We start from the raw sequence: 17,585 nt of genomic DNA on the forward strand, positions 1-17,585 counted from the left end.
ATCCTTCTAACAAACTCTGGAATTTCTTCAAAAATACTGAATTATCCCTCACATTGTCACATCACAACCTATACCTCAAACTGATGTTTGCTATACAGATGGGACTAAAAACATCAAAGCCTCATTCTGGTCTCTCAAAGAATATAAAGACTTTTATACTAAACTTTTTTTGGGGGGGGGCTCCAAAATCACTGTAGATGGTGATTGCAGCCATGAAATTAAACGATGCTCACTCCTTGGAAGGAAAATTATGACCCACCTAGAGAGCATATTAAAAAGCAGAGACATTACTTTGCCAACAAAGGTCATCTCATCAAGGCTATGGTTTTTCCTGTGGTCATGTATGGATGTGAGAGTTGGACTGTGAAGAAAGCTGAGCATCGAAGAATTGATGCTTTTGAAGTGTGGTGTTGGAGAAGATTCTTGAGAGTCCCTTGGACTGAAAGGAGATCCAACCAGTCCATCCTAAAGGAGCTCAGTCCTGGGTGTTTATTGGAAGGACTGATGCTGAGGCTGAAACTCCAGTCCTTTGGCCACCTCATGCGAAGAGTTGACTCAGTTGACTCTGATGCTGGGAGGGATTGGGGGCAGGAGGAGAAGGGGACAACAGAGGATGAGATGGCTGGATGGCATCACCAACTCCATGGACATGCGAAGAGTTGACTCAGTTCACTCTGATGCTGGGAGGGATTGGGGGCAGGAGGAGAAGGGGACGACAGAGGATGAGATGGCTGGATGGCATCACCGACTCCATGGATATGAGTTTGAGTGAACTCTGGGAGTTGGTGATGGACAGGGAGGCCTGGCATGCTGCGACTCATGGTGTCGCAAAGAGGTGGACACGACTGAGCGACTGAACTGAACTGAACTGTCTTCCTCTGCCTTATTTGGTATCAAGTAAGTGATGGAAATCTGGGAAATTAATCTTACAGGGAAAGGGGTATGTTTGTATTTCTCCAGATGTATCCAACGAACTCAGTTGGCTTCTTTGGAAGATCTGCCCCAGGGGAGCCTCCGGTGTTCAAAATAAAGGTGAAAAGTCAAAACCCCCGTGATGAAAAAATTCCAACACAGGCCATGGCGGCTCTAAAAATTTCCAAGAAGCACCACCCTCGACGTCATCGACCTCAAGATCTCCCTACTTGGGGACAAATAAAAACCCTTACTAATCAAGCTGAAAATCTTGTTTCTCAATAGGGAATGCCTCGGAATCCAGAAAATATTTTTGTGGCTATGCTTGCTTTGCTTGCCTTTGCCTCCCCTGCTCAAGCTGAATTAACTAATCATACTTACTGGGCCTATATATCCAACCCCCCTTTACTGCAGGTTGTAGAATGGACAGATAACGAATTGTATCCACCAATGACTCAGTACGTATGCCTCCTCCTCAGAGGTTGGAGGGGCCCTTTCATCCTGAGGTAGAAGGGAGGCTAATTAATATTTCTCTCGGGTATGAAGTCCTTCCTCTATGCATGAGTCCAGGAGAATTATGCATTAGCTGACAAACATGGGCTTTCATTCCGCCTCCAAAGAAGAACTTTCAGACGTTGCTTGGACTGTTTACTGCCCTTTCTTTCTATGAGAACCATGTCATCACTACTGAAACTCCGGGAAAAGGACAAAAATCATTATGCAAAGGGTTTACATATCAGAACTTTAAGTATACTCCAGATGTCAAGCTAAATCAGGAAAATTAATGTTTGTGGCCAATTACACCATTTTTGGTTGGGGACCCCATGGTATGTGGTTGTCTAAGTGCTCAGATGGTATTAACAGCGCTGTGTGTGATTACGCTACTCAGGCAGCATAGGAGGTTATACTAAGATGGAACATTACATGACAGAGCACTTCGTGCTGGCTTGACAGTGGGATGGCACCCCCTCGCCCTCAAATCGTCCTCAGTAAATGGATTGGGCCTGAACAGTGGAAATCCGGAAACTTGCCACGAGCACCGAAGAACTTGGAACTTGGGCTGGCTATTTCGTGGGGACCAGCCGCAGTCATAGTAACGCTTCCTTTTGTTAGAATCATTCATATTTCATACAAGCTTGTGTTCCCCTTCCGTTTGTTATAGCTATAGGGAACTTGCAGTTTAATAAGACTTTACATTCTATGACTTGTGTAAATTGTATACTTGTCTTAATTCCTCTGTTTCTTTGCAAAACGAATCCCTTTGGATTCTTCAATCTCGACGTAATCTATGGTTGCCAGTAGAGCTCCAGCGACCCTGCAAAGAGGATCCCATGGCAGGACTTGCCTCCCTGCTACTTACTAAATTACTTCAGTGATCTAAACGATTCATTGGATGGTTAATTCTTGGCATTTGGGGATTAATAGCCATTTGCACGACTGCCGCTGTCGCAGACACTGCTTTACAAACCTCAGTTCAAACACACAACTTTATTCAAAAGTGGACCAAAGATGCTCATACTGTGTGGACCACTCAGGCTCAGATAAATGAGGAAGTTCAAGATGAAATACAGGAAATAAAAACAGCCATCCAATGGGTCAGAGATCAACTAATAGATTTATAAAAACAAATTATACTAAAATGTGACTGGAATGCTCCTCAATTTTGTACTACTCCTATTCGGTTCAACTATAGTGCCTACTATTGGGAACAAATCAAATTTAATTTGTAAGACATACATGATAATGCTTCGTCAAATGTACAATTATTACAAAAGGAAACCTTTGAAACCTTCTCTAAGAGTCTACTCTCTTGGAACAGTTTGGAAACCTTAGTGGAACAGCTAGCTGATCAATTATCTGGGCTAGACCCTCGAGGCAATGGCACCCCACTCCAGTACTCTTGCCTGGAAAGTCCCATGGATGGAGGAGCCTGGTGGGCAGCAGTCCATGGGGTCGCTAAGAGTCGGACACGACTGAGCGACTTCACTTTGACTTTTCACTTTCATGCATTGGAGAAGGAAATGGCACCCCACTCTAGTGTTCTTGCCTGGAGAATCCCAGGGACAGGGGAGCCTGTTGGGCTGCCGTCTATGGGGTCGCACAGAGTTGGACACGACTGAAGCAACTTAGCAGCAGCAGCAGACCCTCGAGCATGCTTTCAAAGCATTACACTTAGTATTGGATCTGGAGCTATAACGCTGATAATTATCCTGGTGATTATATTTGTAGTATACCAATGCCTTTCAACTAAAATTGTTCAAACTAAGCAAACTCAATTGGTCAAGGCCTTTTTCACAAAAGTATCTGCAGTCATCACCAATTATGAAAAAATAGAAAAAGGGAAATTGTCAGAGGATGTTCAACTTTAAGGGATCCAGTATGTTGCATTTCCTTCCTTTGAGTGCTATTTCTCAAGGACTCTCTGTTCCTTATCAGTTCTGGAAAACAGGAATGAGCAGAGCTGCACGTGGTTCTCAGGACTGAGATCCTGGGAAAGAGCACCTGCTTGGATTCCCTTCAGTGACTCCCTTCAGGCACTCTCTTCAGTGATATTTTACTTCCAGGACTATCCATTTTGTTGCAACTGATGGAATTTCATTCTTAATGGCTGAGTAATCATTTTATTGAAGATCTATAAGCATGCATTTCTGCAAATAAAGTACCCTTGTTTCACTGGGGACTTGGGTGCCCTGCGTGCTTCTTTTCTTCCCCTTCTTTGCATTGACTCCAGTCCCCAGGTCCTGGTCTGTAAAGACCATAACAGATAAGGAAGATAGACACGTTCCTGTGTATTCCCCTCTTAAAATTTTTTTTTTATTATTTGTAGTTCCAGTGTGTGATGTGCTCGTTCACCTATGCCCTGTGCTTGTGGATTGTAAGGAATACCTGTAATATATTTAACAGAAAATTATTGTAAAAATTGTTAAAATTGCATAGAAATATAGGTAGGACCATTGTCTGTTTTTACAGAACTAGGTGTTCCCATTATTGTAAAGCCAGTTAATAGGTGGGTAATAACATGTTGTGTAGTTTCACCTCAGGGAGCTGTGGCCCATATAAGAGAAGAACTTGTACTGATTGAGATATGTAAGAAGGAAGACGGAGAAACTTCAGGGCAATGAGTTACGTCCATTTGCCATAGTTCATTGGGTTGTAATCCTCGAGGATTGATACTTTGTGCGATGGGTGGAAGATGTAGGGGCCTACAAGTAGAGCAGTTATTAATCATTTCTTTAGCAAGTCGGTATGGAATTTTTCAAATTTGATGTAATGAGGCAGCATTATTGTGTAATAGAGCATGATGCTCTGCAGGAGTAGCAAGAGAGACAAGTTTATCAGCTTGTTCATTACCATGAGGCGTAGGGCCAGGAAGACAAGAATGTGTTTGAATACAGGTAATATAAATAGGGGAAGTGCGGTTCTTCACAACAGATTGTAGTTCAAGAAAAAGTTGTTGGATAATAGAATGATTAGAATTTATGGTAGAAGTTTCTATATTTCTTAATACAAAAACTGAATATAAGGAGTCAGAAACTATATTAATAGGATAAGAATGTAGGTGAATAACGTGATTGAGAGCATATAATTCAATTTGTTGAGCAGAGTGAAATTTAGCATAAAAGACTTTATATTCTTTGAGAGATCAGAATGAGGCTTTGGTGTTTTTAGTCCCATCTATATAGAAAATATCAGTTTGAGAAATAGGTTGTGATGTGACAGAGAATAAATTCAGTATTTTTGAAGAAATTCTAGAGTTTGTTAGAAGGATAATGAAATGAAATTTCTCCAAAATATTCCAGAAAGGTTGTTTGAAAATCGGTAGAAGTTTGTAATGCATTCTCAATTTGATATTTATTAATAGGTGCTACAATTTTATGAGCACCGGAGCCAATTAGAGCCTTAGCTCTATTTCTTCCGCTGATAATGATTAGAGTGATCAAATCAAGATAGAGTGTAAGTGACCTTGTCCCTCTGAAATGGGTATAGATCCATTCTGTTGGGTATTCTTGTTGGGTAAGAAGTCCTGTGGGAGAATGGGGAGAGGGGGTATAAATAATTCTAGAGGTAAATCAAGTCTCATATGAGTGAGAAATTGGTTCTGCAATTTAGTTTCTATTAAACAGAGTTTTTCTCGTGCCTCTTGTGAAAGTGAATGAGGGCTATTTAAATCAGGATCTCTTTTCAAAGTGTTAAATAAATTAGTCAGTAGATAATTCGTAATGTCTAAAGAGGGTCTAGTCCAATTTATATCGCCTAAAAGTTTTTGAAAATCATTCAAGGTTGCTAATTTATTAACATGAATCTGTGTAAGTTGGGGAGTGATATGTTGTCTATTAACAAATCTTAATTAGTAACGTGTAGATGTTTGAATCTTTTCAGGGGCAATAATTAATTTAGAAGCTTTTAAGCATTGTTGAGAAGATCATGGCATCTGGTCCCATCACTTCATGGCAAACAGATGGGGAAACAGTGTCAGACTTTATTTTTCTGGGCTCCAAAATCACTGCAGATGGTGACTGCAGCCATGAAATTAAAAGATGCTTACTCCTTGGAAGGAAAATTATGACCAACCTAGATAGCATATTCAAAAGCAGAGACATTACTTTGCCAACAAATGTCAGTCTAGTCAATGTTATGGTTTTTCCAGTGGTCACGTATGGTTGTGAGAGTTGGACTGTGAAGAAAGCTGAGCACCGAAGAATTGATGCTTTTGAAGTGTGGTGTTGGAGAAGACTCTTGAGAGTCTCCTGGACTGCAAGGAGATCCAACCAGTCCATTGTAAAGGAGATCAGTCCTGGGTGTTCTTTGGAAGGACTGATGCTAAAGCTGAAACTCCAATACTTTGGCCACCTCATGTGAAGAGTTGATTCATTGGAAAAGACTCTGATGCTGGGAGGGATTGGGGGCAGGAGGAGAACGGGACAACAAAGGATGAGATGGCTAGATGGCATTACTAACTCAATGGACGTGAGTTTAAATGAACGGGTGATGGACAGGGAGGCCTGGCGTGCTGCGATTCATGGGGTTGCAAAGAGTCACACACAACTGAGTGACTGAACTGAACTAACTTTTTTTTTTTTAATCTATATCCTTTTGTTGAACAAAAAGATTATTCCACAATTTTGTTATTGCAGTTAACACTGTGATGAGTGGACCTTGTGTTCACATCTGTTGTACATTTTTTGTTGTGTTCACTGGATAAATTTTTTTTTTTTTTACTTTACAATATTGTATTGGTTTTGCCATACGTTAACATGAATCTGTCATGGGTGTACACGTGTTCCCCACGTTGAACCCCCCTCCCACCTCCCTCCCTGTACCATCCCTCTGGATCATCCCAGTGCACCAGCCCCAAGCATCCTGTATCCTGCATTGGACCTGGTGAGAGTAACTTTCATAGTAACTTAGAGTAACTCTTAGAGCAACTCTTAGAGAAACTTTTAGAGTAACTCTTGGAGTCACTGTTAGAGTTACTTTGAGTAACTTAGACTTACTTAGAGTAATTTAGAGTAACTGTTGAAGTAAATTAGGGTAACAGTTACTTACAGTTACTTAGAGTAACTTAAAGTAACAGTTGCTAAAGTAACTTAAGAGTAACTTAGAGTAATTTAAACTTACTTAGAATAACTTGGAGTAAACTTACTTAGAGTAACTTAAGGTAACTTGGAATAACTTAAGAGTTACTTGGAGTAGCTTAGAGTAACTTAAGAGTAACTTAATGGTTTTTCCAGTGGTCATGTATGGATGAGAGAGTTGTTCTGTGAAGAAGGCTGAGCGCCGAAGAATTGATGCTTTTGAACTGTGGTGTTAGAGAAGACTCTTGAGAGTCCCCTGGACTGCAAGGAGATCCAACCAGTCCATTCTGAAGGAGATCAGCCCTGGGATTTCTTTGGAAGGAATGATGCTAAAGCTGAAACTCCAGTACTCTGGCCAGCTCATGTGAAGAGTTGACTCATTGGAAAAGACTCTGAGGCTGGGAGGGATTGAGGGCAGGAGGAGAAGGGGACGACCGAGGATGAGATGGCTGGATGGCATCACTGACTCGATGGACGTGAGTCTGAGTGAACTCTGGGAATTGGTGATGGACAGGGAGGCCTGGCGTGCTGTGATTCATGGGGTTGCAAAGAGTGGGACACGACTGAGAGCCTGAACTGAACTGAACTGAACTGAAACTTCCTTAAACTAACTTACAGTAAGTTAAAGCAGAGGAAACAAAAGAGAAACTTAGAAGCTGGTTGGTGAGAGACAAGAGAAAGCCATGCAGGTGTCGGGGGTGGGGAGCAGGAAGCAGGTGCAGACAGAGAAGGAGATGCAGAGAAACTCAGAAACCAGAGGGTCTGTGTCCGGCATCGCAGGTGAAAATAAACAGTACTCTTAATGATTTAGTGAGTTATTTCCAATTTGGAATTTTACTTCCCAAAGAATAAACTGTGGATGAGGGTGTCAAGGTATGCGAAACATGAGGAAATACATAAAGGGTAGAAGGAAGCAAGTGTGTGTTCTAGAAAGCATCGAAGTATTCATATAAAGCAGCAGGGTGTGCCCTTAGGTTTAGACTGCAATGAGCCGTCAACCACGGCTTGAAAATATTTGGGGGAAAAAAAAACTGAACGCTCTAAAAAGCACCACATAGTGGCAACTCTTTAACCATCATTTGCATTGTCTTTAGAGCTATATACATGCCATTTATGTTATATGATGTGTTATAAGTAATCTGCTGCTGCTAACTCACTTCAGTCGTGTCTGACTCTGTGCGACCCCATAGACGGCAGCTCAGCAGGCTCCCCCGTCCCTGGGATTCTCCAGGCAAGAACGCTGCAGTGGGTTGCCATTTCTTTCTCCAATGCATGAAAGTGAAAAGTGAAAGTGAAGTCACTCAGTCGTGTCCGACTCTTAGCAACCCCATGGACTGCAGCCCACCAGGCTCCTCCATCTATGGGATTTTCCAGGCAAGAGTACTGGACTGGGGTGCCATCGCCTTCTCCATAAGTAATCTAGGAGTGGTTTAAAGTACAGCGGAGGACGTGCCTACTTTACACACAGAGAACCATGCCATTTTGGGATTTGGGGCTTCCCTGGTGGCTCAGAGGTGGAGAATCTTACCAGCCAATGCAGGAGACCCAGATTTGATCCCTGGGTCAGGAAGATCCCCTGGACGAGGCCATGGCAACCCGCTCCAGTATTCCTGCCTGGAGAATCCCATGGACAGAGGAGCCTGGTGGGCTGCAGTCCACGGGGTCGCAAAGAGTCGGACGCGACTGACCACACATGCCTTTGATGAGTAAGACTTTACAGAGGACTTCTACGTGTATGTTCATCAGGTATTTCACTAGTCTTCTTGTGGTGTCTCCTGGCCCTGGTATCAGGGCAGTGTGGTCCTCATGGAATGAATTTGGGGAGAGTTTCTTCCTTTTCTCCTTTTTGGAAGGGTTTATGAATTTCCTGTATTTGAAAATATTTGGTCAAATTCATCTGGGCTGGAGTTTGTGGAAAGATGTGTGTGTGTGTGTCATTATATAAGTATATCAGTTCATTTCAGTCGCTCCATCGTGTCCGACTCTTTGTGACCCAGTGAACTCCAGCACTGCAGGCTTCTCTGTCCATCCTCAACTCCTGAAACTTGCTCAAATTCATGTCCATCAAGTCAGAGATGCCATCCAACCATCTCATCCCCTGTCATCCCCTTCTCCTCCTGCCCTCAACCTTTCCCAGCATTAGGGTCTTTTCCAATGAGTCAGTTCTTCCCAAGAGGTGGCCAATGTATTCGAGTTTTAGTATTAGGCCTTCCAGTGATTATAGGTATATACCTATAGGTATGGACTTCCCTGGTGGCTCAGATGGTAAAGCGTCTGTCTACAATGCAGGAGACCTGGGTTCTATCTCTAGGTTGGGAAGATCCCCTGGAGAAGGAAATGGCAATCCACTCCAGGACTATTGCCTGGAAAATCCCATGGACAGAGGAGCCTGGTAGGCTACAGTCCATTGGGTCGCAGAGAGTCGGATACGACTGAGCGACTTCACTTGGTATATATGTATTTATATGATACCTATATGTATACATGTATTTTTATAAGTGTATGTATGTATGTATTTTAAAGTATATTTTATATGAATAAATGTGTGTATTTTGAAGTATTTTTAAATGTATGTATGTAGTTTAAATTTTTTAAGTGACTCAATTATATATATATATATATATATACACACACATATCTATACACACAGTGAATCACTGCAAAAAAACTAGTGACTATATCAAGACAGAAAGAGACACACAGACGTTGAGAACAGATTTTTGCTTACCAGTGGGGCATGAGTCTGGGATGAGCAGATAGATCCTACTGTATAAAAAATAAGGACCTCCTGCATAGCAAAGAGAACTATACTCAACATACTGTAATAAGCTATAATGGAAAATAATCAGAAAAAACACACACATATATATATATATAATGGAAACACTGTGCTGTTCACCTGAAATATTGTAAACAGCTCTACTTCAATTTTTTTTTTTTCTCCAAAGCAGTGTTTACTACTCTGTCAGTAAACCTTAAAAGCTCAATTCCAGAAGCTGGTATGAACGTAGCAGACGCCTGTTTAAATCGGGCCTGATGGCTCCTCCATCCCTCCTCTTGGATGCGTAAGACACACAGCAAAATGCTTGGATTGCACCCGCGGAGTTGTAACCATCGCACAGCATCCTATAAAGTCATGAAAATCGAGAGACTCACTGGGCTTGATTTGAGCAAACTCTGGGAGGTGGTGAAAGACAGGGAAGCCTGGCGTGCTGCAGCCCACAGGGTCGCCAGGAGTCGGAGACGACTTAGCCAGTGAGCAACAAAGCAAATTCTTTCTTGCAAATCCAGCAACGGAAAGGCCTGTCAGGTGTTCCATATATAGTATGTCTTATTACTTAGCATCAGTGGTAGAGAATGGAAAGTCACAAGGAGGAGCAGGTCCTGTGTTTAGTGCCTAAGCAAGGACCTCTGTTTTTTCAGGGTAAACAGTCACTTTTGGACCCATTGGAGGCTAAGGAACAGGGCTTAATAAGCAGGCATGTGTAGGAGATCACGTTAACATGTAACTTGATGAAGCTCTTCACCGCAGTATTGAAAACGTTAGGCTCAGAATCACTCAAGCGTATCAGCGCATTAAGCAAAGTATATTCCAGGTTTTGCATATAAATCTACATATGAAACTAGGATAGAGTGTCTTTTGTGCCTACAGCCTGAGATTTGAGAAGGAGACAGGTAGGGTTTGGGTTAATTTTTTTGGATCCAACCTTTTCCAAGCAACTGAGCATCTGTGTCTGCTGAGTGTAGGCTGTGTCCATGACAAAGACTTATAGGGTTTATTGTCTTTGAAGTGTTGGCTTTGAAAGGAATGCGTCCTTGCAGCCCATTTGGGGCAGAAAATGAGATGATCTCATAGATGGTAATAGCAGTCCTTGGGGCTTCCTTGATGGTCAAGAATCTGCCTGCAATGCAGGAGACTCAGGTCTGATCCCTGGGGGGTTGTGAAGATGCCCTGGAGAAGGAAATGACAACCCACTCCAGGATTCCTGCCTGGAGAGTCTCATGGACAGAGGAGCCCGGCGGGCTAGCGTCCATGGGGTCACAGAGTTGGACATAACTGAAGTGGCTAAAGAAAAGCAAAATATACATAATTCTTTGTTTTAGATCCTATACCATTATAGGTTATTGAATGTAATTCCAGTGCTTATGGAGGGTCCTTGTTGGTTATCTTGTAGCTGTCTGTATGTCTCAATCCGAAACTCCTAATTTGTCCCAAGCACCCCTCTTTGGTAACCATAAGTTTATTTTCTCTGTCTCCGAGTCTGCTTCTGTTTTGTGAATAAAAGTTGATCGGTATCATTTTTTTCAGTTTCCACATATAAATGATATCATATGACAATGGTCCCTCTTTCACATTTACCTAGTTGATGGGAAGAGCGTTGCTTTGGTATAACTTTCGTGTCTGTGTGTGTGTGTGTGTGTGTGTGTGTGTGTGTGTGTGTGTGTGTGCAGGTACACACTCTGCAGCTCAGTTTTATACTCAAAGAAAAAACAACTGACAGTATTAGTCGCTTAGTCGTGTCCAATTCTTTGTAGACTGTAGCCCGCCAGGCTCCTCTGTCTATGGGATATTCCCAGCATGATTACTGCAGTGGTTTGCCATTCCCTTCTCCAGGGGCTCTTCCGAGCCCAGGGATCAAATCTGTATTCCCTACGTTGCAGGCAGATTCTTTACCACTGAGCCCATAGCAATCATACATACCAAGAATTCGAAATGTGTAGGCAAGGTGAAGGAAGGAAGTCTACATTAGATTCAACCATGCCTGTGCAAAAAAAGATATTCTGCCCGTGTCGTCAGGGAAAAGTGAAACGTGAAAACCTGCATCTTTGCCGTCTAACCACTGGACTTCACTCTTGCTCTTTCAAGAAAATATTTATTTATTTGGCTGTGCTGAGTCTTATTTGGGGCATATAGGGTCATGGTTTTCTGACCCGGGATCGAACCCCAGGCCCCTTGCCGCTGAGAGCACGGAGTCTCTTAGCCATTAGACCACTGGGGTGGAGTCTGTGCCCCGCCTTGGATAAGGGGCACCATTTGAAAGATTTCACTGCCTCTGTGATTCTTTAACAGCTGAACTACCAGGGAAGCCCTCGCTGCCTCTAGTTAAGATGTAATTCAGTCTACAACACTTGTTTTTTTTTTTTTTACCTGATTTTACGAATTTTTTTTTTAAATTAAAGGATAATTGCTTCACAGAATTCTGTGGTTTTCTGCCAAATATCAACATGAATCAGCCATATTAGTCCCCTCTGTCTTGAGCCTCCCTCCCATCTCCCTCCCCAGCCATCCCCTCTAGGTTCTTACGGAACCCCTGTTGGTTAGACAGCATGCTGACTCCACTCCTGTCCTTACAAATAGGACTTTGCCTAGGGAAACACTGGAATATGACTGAGGTTCATTGTCTGCCTGCCGCTGGGTGTCCGTTTTCCGGGGGCTCATGCAATGCCCTCTTAACATCCGTAGCTTCACATTGATCACAAGGTTCTGCCCACTTAGCGACTCTGCCAGGAAGTAAGTGTCCATTTGCAACCGTGCACCTCTGGGCGTGCACTCCCGCAAAGGTAAGCCCAGTCCATTGAACCCCAAGCCCCCTGAATCCGGTTTTCTTTACCTTCAGTGCTCATCTTTTCATGAATCTCAGACTGCTCATTTGAGGACCCAAAGGTAAGAAGATCCAGCTACAGTTTGATTTCCTGTCTGTATATTCACCCTCGGTGTCTTTTGAAATCTCCCAGACCTTTGCTCCTCTTTATAGACGCTCACAGACATATGGTGTTTATAAGCGTCTTTTGCACATGTCTTGTTTTCCTTTAGTGCTAAAGCAGGGTTTCTGGGCTTTAACGGTGGTGGGGTTTGATGCTGGATAATTCTATGCTGTGTTGGGGAGATGCACATGATTGGGTATATTTAGCAGCATCTCTGATCTCTTTCCCCCCTGATGCCAGTAGCATCCTCAGTTGGGACAACCTAAACTGCACCCCCGCATTGCTAAATTACTGCAGGCTCTGGGACCAGAGTTGCACCTGTTAAGAATCTCTGCTCCAGACAATTAATGGTACACCACTCATCTCTCCACTAGATCAGACGTGTGCTGATGATATCGTTGTTGTTGAGCCCTGTCAGACTCTTTGCGACCCCAGGGACTGCAGCATGTCAGGCCTCCCTGTCCTTCACCAACTCCCAGAGCTTACTCAAACTCATGTCCATTGAGTCGGTGATGCCATCCAACCACCTCATCCTGTGTTGCCCCCCTCTCCTCCTGCCTTCAATCTTTCCCCTCCTCAGGGTCTTTTCCTATATGTCAGTTCTTTACATCAGGTAGCATCAGGTAGCGAGTATTATAAGTTTAGCATCAGTCCGTCCAATGAATATTCAGTATTCTGTATGTTTTATGTCTGTATGTGAAAGAAATGTGTGCAATGATACATGGCCAGCTTTTTCGCTGGTGCAGGGATTTATCTCTGGGATTAAATTGGATTGGGTGGAGCGGGGGTGATGTTTAGCAAAATGACTGTGGCTAAGCGTGTTTCACTGGAGATTGGTCACTGGTACAAGGAGAAAAAATATATATAAATGGTATGTCCTCATTGTAAATAAAACATGAAATTTTTACACAGCCGAAAAGATATGGAACAAACACCAGTTTGACCCTTTATAAGAAATTAAATTGGAGACACAGTTTTAAACCTGAAGAACTGTTGCATAGTAATTCACACCCAAGGTGGGGAGGTTGTCAAAGTCCCCGAATTTCATGTTGATCACCCTGAGGCTAAGGACTTAAGGTCAAACTTGACATTAATTAATAATGTCAGCAGCTTCAGGTGCTTGTTAGTTTTAAGCTTGTCAACATGGTGAAAATAATTTTGTTTTCTACAGCTACTGGTTCAGAAATATAGTGGTGTTTCACGGTGCTCATATATGTATCAAATGCTGTCCTCCTTCTGTCTGATGAACCTGAGAATCCATCACTGATGCTTTAAAAGAAATACAATTTTAAGTTTAACTGTTGATAATGTCAGTTGCTATATTTGCAAACCAGTGAATCCAAAGAGTGTATCAGTGTGAATGTAATATGTATTGCTATCACCAATATTTTTGAGAGAAATTCATGATAATGAAGGCATTCAGAAATGGTTATTTTCGTAAAATTCTCTTATTCCACGCCTAGGAATTTATCGTTAGAAATGTGCCCAAGAGCCAAGTGTTCTTTACTATAGAAGGTTCACAGCATTTTGAACGCAAACCTGCTACACATAATCTCAGTGTCCAATTATAAATCTCAACAGACACGAATTTGAACAAAGTCGGAGAGATGGTGAAGGACAGGGAAGCCTGGCGTGCTGCAGTCCACGGGGTCTCAAAGAGTTGGACACGACTGAGCGGCTGAACAACAAGAAATCAATTAAAGGAGCGTTTCGTGATGTGATTTTTAAGTGAAACAGTCTGCTACAGAGCATTTCAAGTAGTCTCAATTATGTAAATGTATACAAATGTGTAGCAGCAACAGAGAGACTGCAGAAAATTGAAGGGATGCAAAGAGACTGGTGGTGAAAGAGAAACGCGTTCAAAAGAAGACTGAAAAATACCTACATTCTGATAGAAACGGGCCACAAAAGTTGCTCACTGCCTTGTTTCCATATTTCTTGGCATATTTCTTTCCTCTGTCCACAAGGGACAGGACTCTCTAGCTAGAGACTGCAGACTGCAGGGTCTGTTCTTCACCGTTGTCAGCCCTCCACCAGTATGACCTTTACTCTGAAAGCCGTAAATCAGGGCTTGTCCTAGGAGCTCTGGTCTCCTCTGTGCTTTCTTTGAAAACTTGGAATCAAGGGGGAAGCCATCTAACTATTTCAAGATCGCTTTACATTGAACTCTTCAAACCTAATGGGTGCATGGTTTCTCTGGCATGGCACCTCCACCATCGCAGGGTAGCCAGGATGGATGTACTTGCTCTCTTTTCACGTTTGCAGTCCAGTTCAGTCGCTCCATCATGTCTGATTCTTTGTGACCCCGTGGACTGCAGCACGCCAGGCTTCCCTGTCCTTCACCATCTGCCGGAGCTCGCTCAAACTCACTCCCTTTGAGTCGCTGAGGCCGTATTTCATGTTTTAGCCTTGCTTAATTGATGTATAGTCGGTTTACGCGTTGTTTAATTGACGTATGGAGAAGGCAATGGCACCCCACTCCAGTACTCTCGCCTGGAGAGTCCCAGGGACGGGGGAGCCTGGTGGGCTGCAGTCCGTGGGGTCGCTAAGAATCGGACACGACTGAGCGACTTCACTCACTTTTCACTTTCATGCATTGGAGAAGGAAATGGCAACCCACTCCAGTGTTCTCGCCTGGAGAATACCAGGGACGGAGGAGCCTGGTGGGCTGCTGTCTATGGGGTCCCACAGAGTCGGACACGACTGAAGCAGCTTAGCAATTGACGTATAGTCGGTTTACGCATTGCTTAATTGACGTATAGTCGGTTTGCTGCTGCTAAGTCGTTTCAGTCGTGTCCGACTCTGCGACCCCAGAGACAGCAGCCCACGAGTTGCTTAATTGACGTGCAGGCGGTTTACGCGTTGCTTAGTTGACGTACAGTCAGTTTACAAAGTTGCGTGACTTCCTCCTGTACAGCAAAGTGATTCAGTTTTATATTTGTAGATCTTTTTCGCATTGTCTTCCGTGACGGCTTATCCCGGGATATTGAGTATAGTTCCCTGTGCCCTACAGTGGAGCGTTGTCATTTGTCCAGTCTGTCTCTGCTAATCCCAGCCTCCCATCCCGTCCCTCCCGCACGGAAATCACGAGTCCATCCCCCGGGTTTGCGAGTCTGTTTTCTGTCTCGTAGATCCCTTTGTGCCACGTGTTAGATTCCACCTATCTGCGGCCTCGTATCGTATTTGCATTGCTCTATCTGACTCACTTCAGTCAGTGTGATCGTCTCTAAGTCCGTCCATGTTGCTGCAATTGGCATCAGTTCATTCTTTTTGCTGGCTGAGTAATAGTCCTCTGTGTGTGTGAAGCACTTCTTTCTCACGTGACGGATGTGCTCGCTCGCTGACTGTTCTTCTCCCACAGAGGCTGCTTTCCCGGGACATGGTGCAGCGTTTCTGCACCCGGGGAAGGGGATGCCTCCTACCTTTAGCTTTGGGCACATGCTCGTTTTCCTCTTTGTCTGCTGAGCTGGAAAGCAAACTGGGATTGTGTGTTGCTGCCCCCTCTGGGGTCCGGGGTGTGGAGAAACACATCCTGCTAAGCGTCTGTTGCTGCTACGGCTTCAGTGGGGAGAATGAGTGATACGTGTGTGTGTGTGTGCACGCGCGTGTGTGTGTGATATTAAATGGAGCGCTTGAGAAGCACCAGAGAGGTTCTTAAGAAGAGGCTTCAAGGCAGCTGGATGTGGAAGAAGTGTAGGGCTTCAAATATTTATGAAATAACAATGTTCAGAGGAACAGACTGGTTTCTTCTGAAGAAATAGGTGCTTGGACCTTCAGGTCATGCACAAAAGTAAACGCTACATGATCTATACATCCCTGTCTATCTTCTGCCTGTTCTCCATCTGGGGAAGGGCATTCTCCATTATCTCGCTAGGTATCTATGTGTCCTCTATTTATTATCTACCTATAAAGTCAATTTCAGTTTGATATTTAGAGCCTTTTACAAGAGACAGTCTGGAGCAGGAACTGGCTCCCCACTCCAATATCCTTGCCTGGAGAATTTCATGAACAGAGAAGCCTGGTGGGCTGCAGTCCATGGGATCGTGAAGAGTCGGACACGACTGAGCAACTTCACTTTCACTTATCACTTTCATGCATTGGAGAAGGAAATGGCAACCCACTCCAGTGTTCTTGCCTAGAGAATCCCAGGGATGGGGGAGCCTGGTGGGCTGCTGTCTATGGGGTTGGACAGGGTCAGACACGACTGAGGCAACTTAGCAGCAGAAGCAGCGTGTACCTCCTCCAGGGGATCTTCACAACCCAGGGATCGAACCCAGGTCTCCCGCAAGACAGGTGGGCTCTTTACCAGCTGAGCCACCGGGGAAGCCCACTCTCAGGCAGATACAGAGAGAAAAGTGCAGGAGAGAATGTCCTGAAATGACATAGAAGGATGCCCTCCGTGGACTGGACTCTACCCATCTGTTTCCATACGCAAGGATAGACATTCACTGTGGATAAAGAATTCGTGAGAGCTTCCATGAGACACTAACGTAAGAATCTGGGCCCCCAGTGCAAACTCACCTGGGAATATTCTCAAGAATGGTTCATCACCTGTAAAGTGTTTAGCTGATAACCACCCAAGACAGAAATGCTTCCCCAGAGAAAGCATAGTAGTTGAAAACATAATTAATATAGTATTAATGTATTATTAATTAGTGCCAAACTCCGGAGAAGGCAATGGCACCCTACTCAAGTAACTCCTGCCTGGAAAATCCCATGGACGGGGGAGCCTGGTGGGCTACAGTCCATAGGGTCACGGGGAGCTGGACATGACTGAGCGACTTCCCTTTCACATTTCACTTTCCTGCATTGGAGAAGGAAATGGCAACCCACTCCAGTGTTCTTGCCTGGAGAATCCTAGGGACAGCGGAGCCTGGTGGGCTCCTGTCTATGGGGTCACACAGAGTTGGACATGACTGAAGCGACTTAGCAGCAGCAGCAGCAGTGCCGAACTCAAGCTGTAACTCTTCAAGAAATCTTCACGTTTGCCATGCCATTCAAAGTGTTCTGTTTCCTATGATCATTTATGGGTTTTCACATTTATTTTATTTAACTTTTGTTTGGTCTTGGAGTGTAGCCAATTAACAGTGTTGTGATGGTTTCAGATGGACAGCAAAGGGACTCAGCCATACATACACATGTACCCATTCTCCCCCAAACTCCCCTCCATCCAGGCTGCCACGTGACATGGAGCGGAGTTCCCTGTGCTGGACAGCAGGTCCTTGCTGGTTCTCCATGTTAAACACAGCCGTGCGTCCATATCCATCCCAGACTCCGTGACTATCCCTTCCCCATCCTCCCCCCTGGGAACCATAAGGTTATTACAGAGTATTGAGCAGAGTTCCCTGTGCTGTCCAGCAGGTCCCTGTTGGTTCTCCATGTTAAACACAG

General features: G+C 44.0%; 1 protein-coding gene and 1 long non-coding RNA gene across 2 annotated transcripts in view; both read left to right on the plus strand.

The window, feature by feature from the left end:
* The window catches only part of LOC101117055 (zinc finger protein 160-like), a 71,361-nt gene that overhangs the window by 33,693 nt on the left and 20,083 nt on the right, over positions 1-17,585 (plus strand). The window lies entirely within an intron of this gene.
* On the plus strand, positions 5,339-10,789 carry LOC132658773 (uncharacterized). Its single transcript, XR_009598783.1, has 2 exons — positions 5,339-6,294; positions 6,645-10,789. It is a non-coding gene; the product is annotated as an uncharacterized LOC132658773 (long non-coding RNA).

This window comes from Ovis aries, chromosome X (assembly GCF_016772045.2).
Source record: "Ovis aries strain OAR_USU_Benz2616 breed Rambouillet chromosome X, ARS-UI_Ramb_v3.0, whole genome shotgun sequence".
NCBI lineage: Eukaryota > Metazoa > Chordata > Mammalia > Artiodactyla > Bovidae > Ovis > Ovis aries.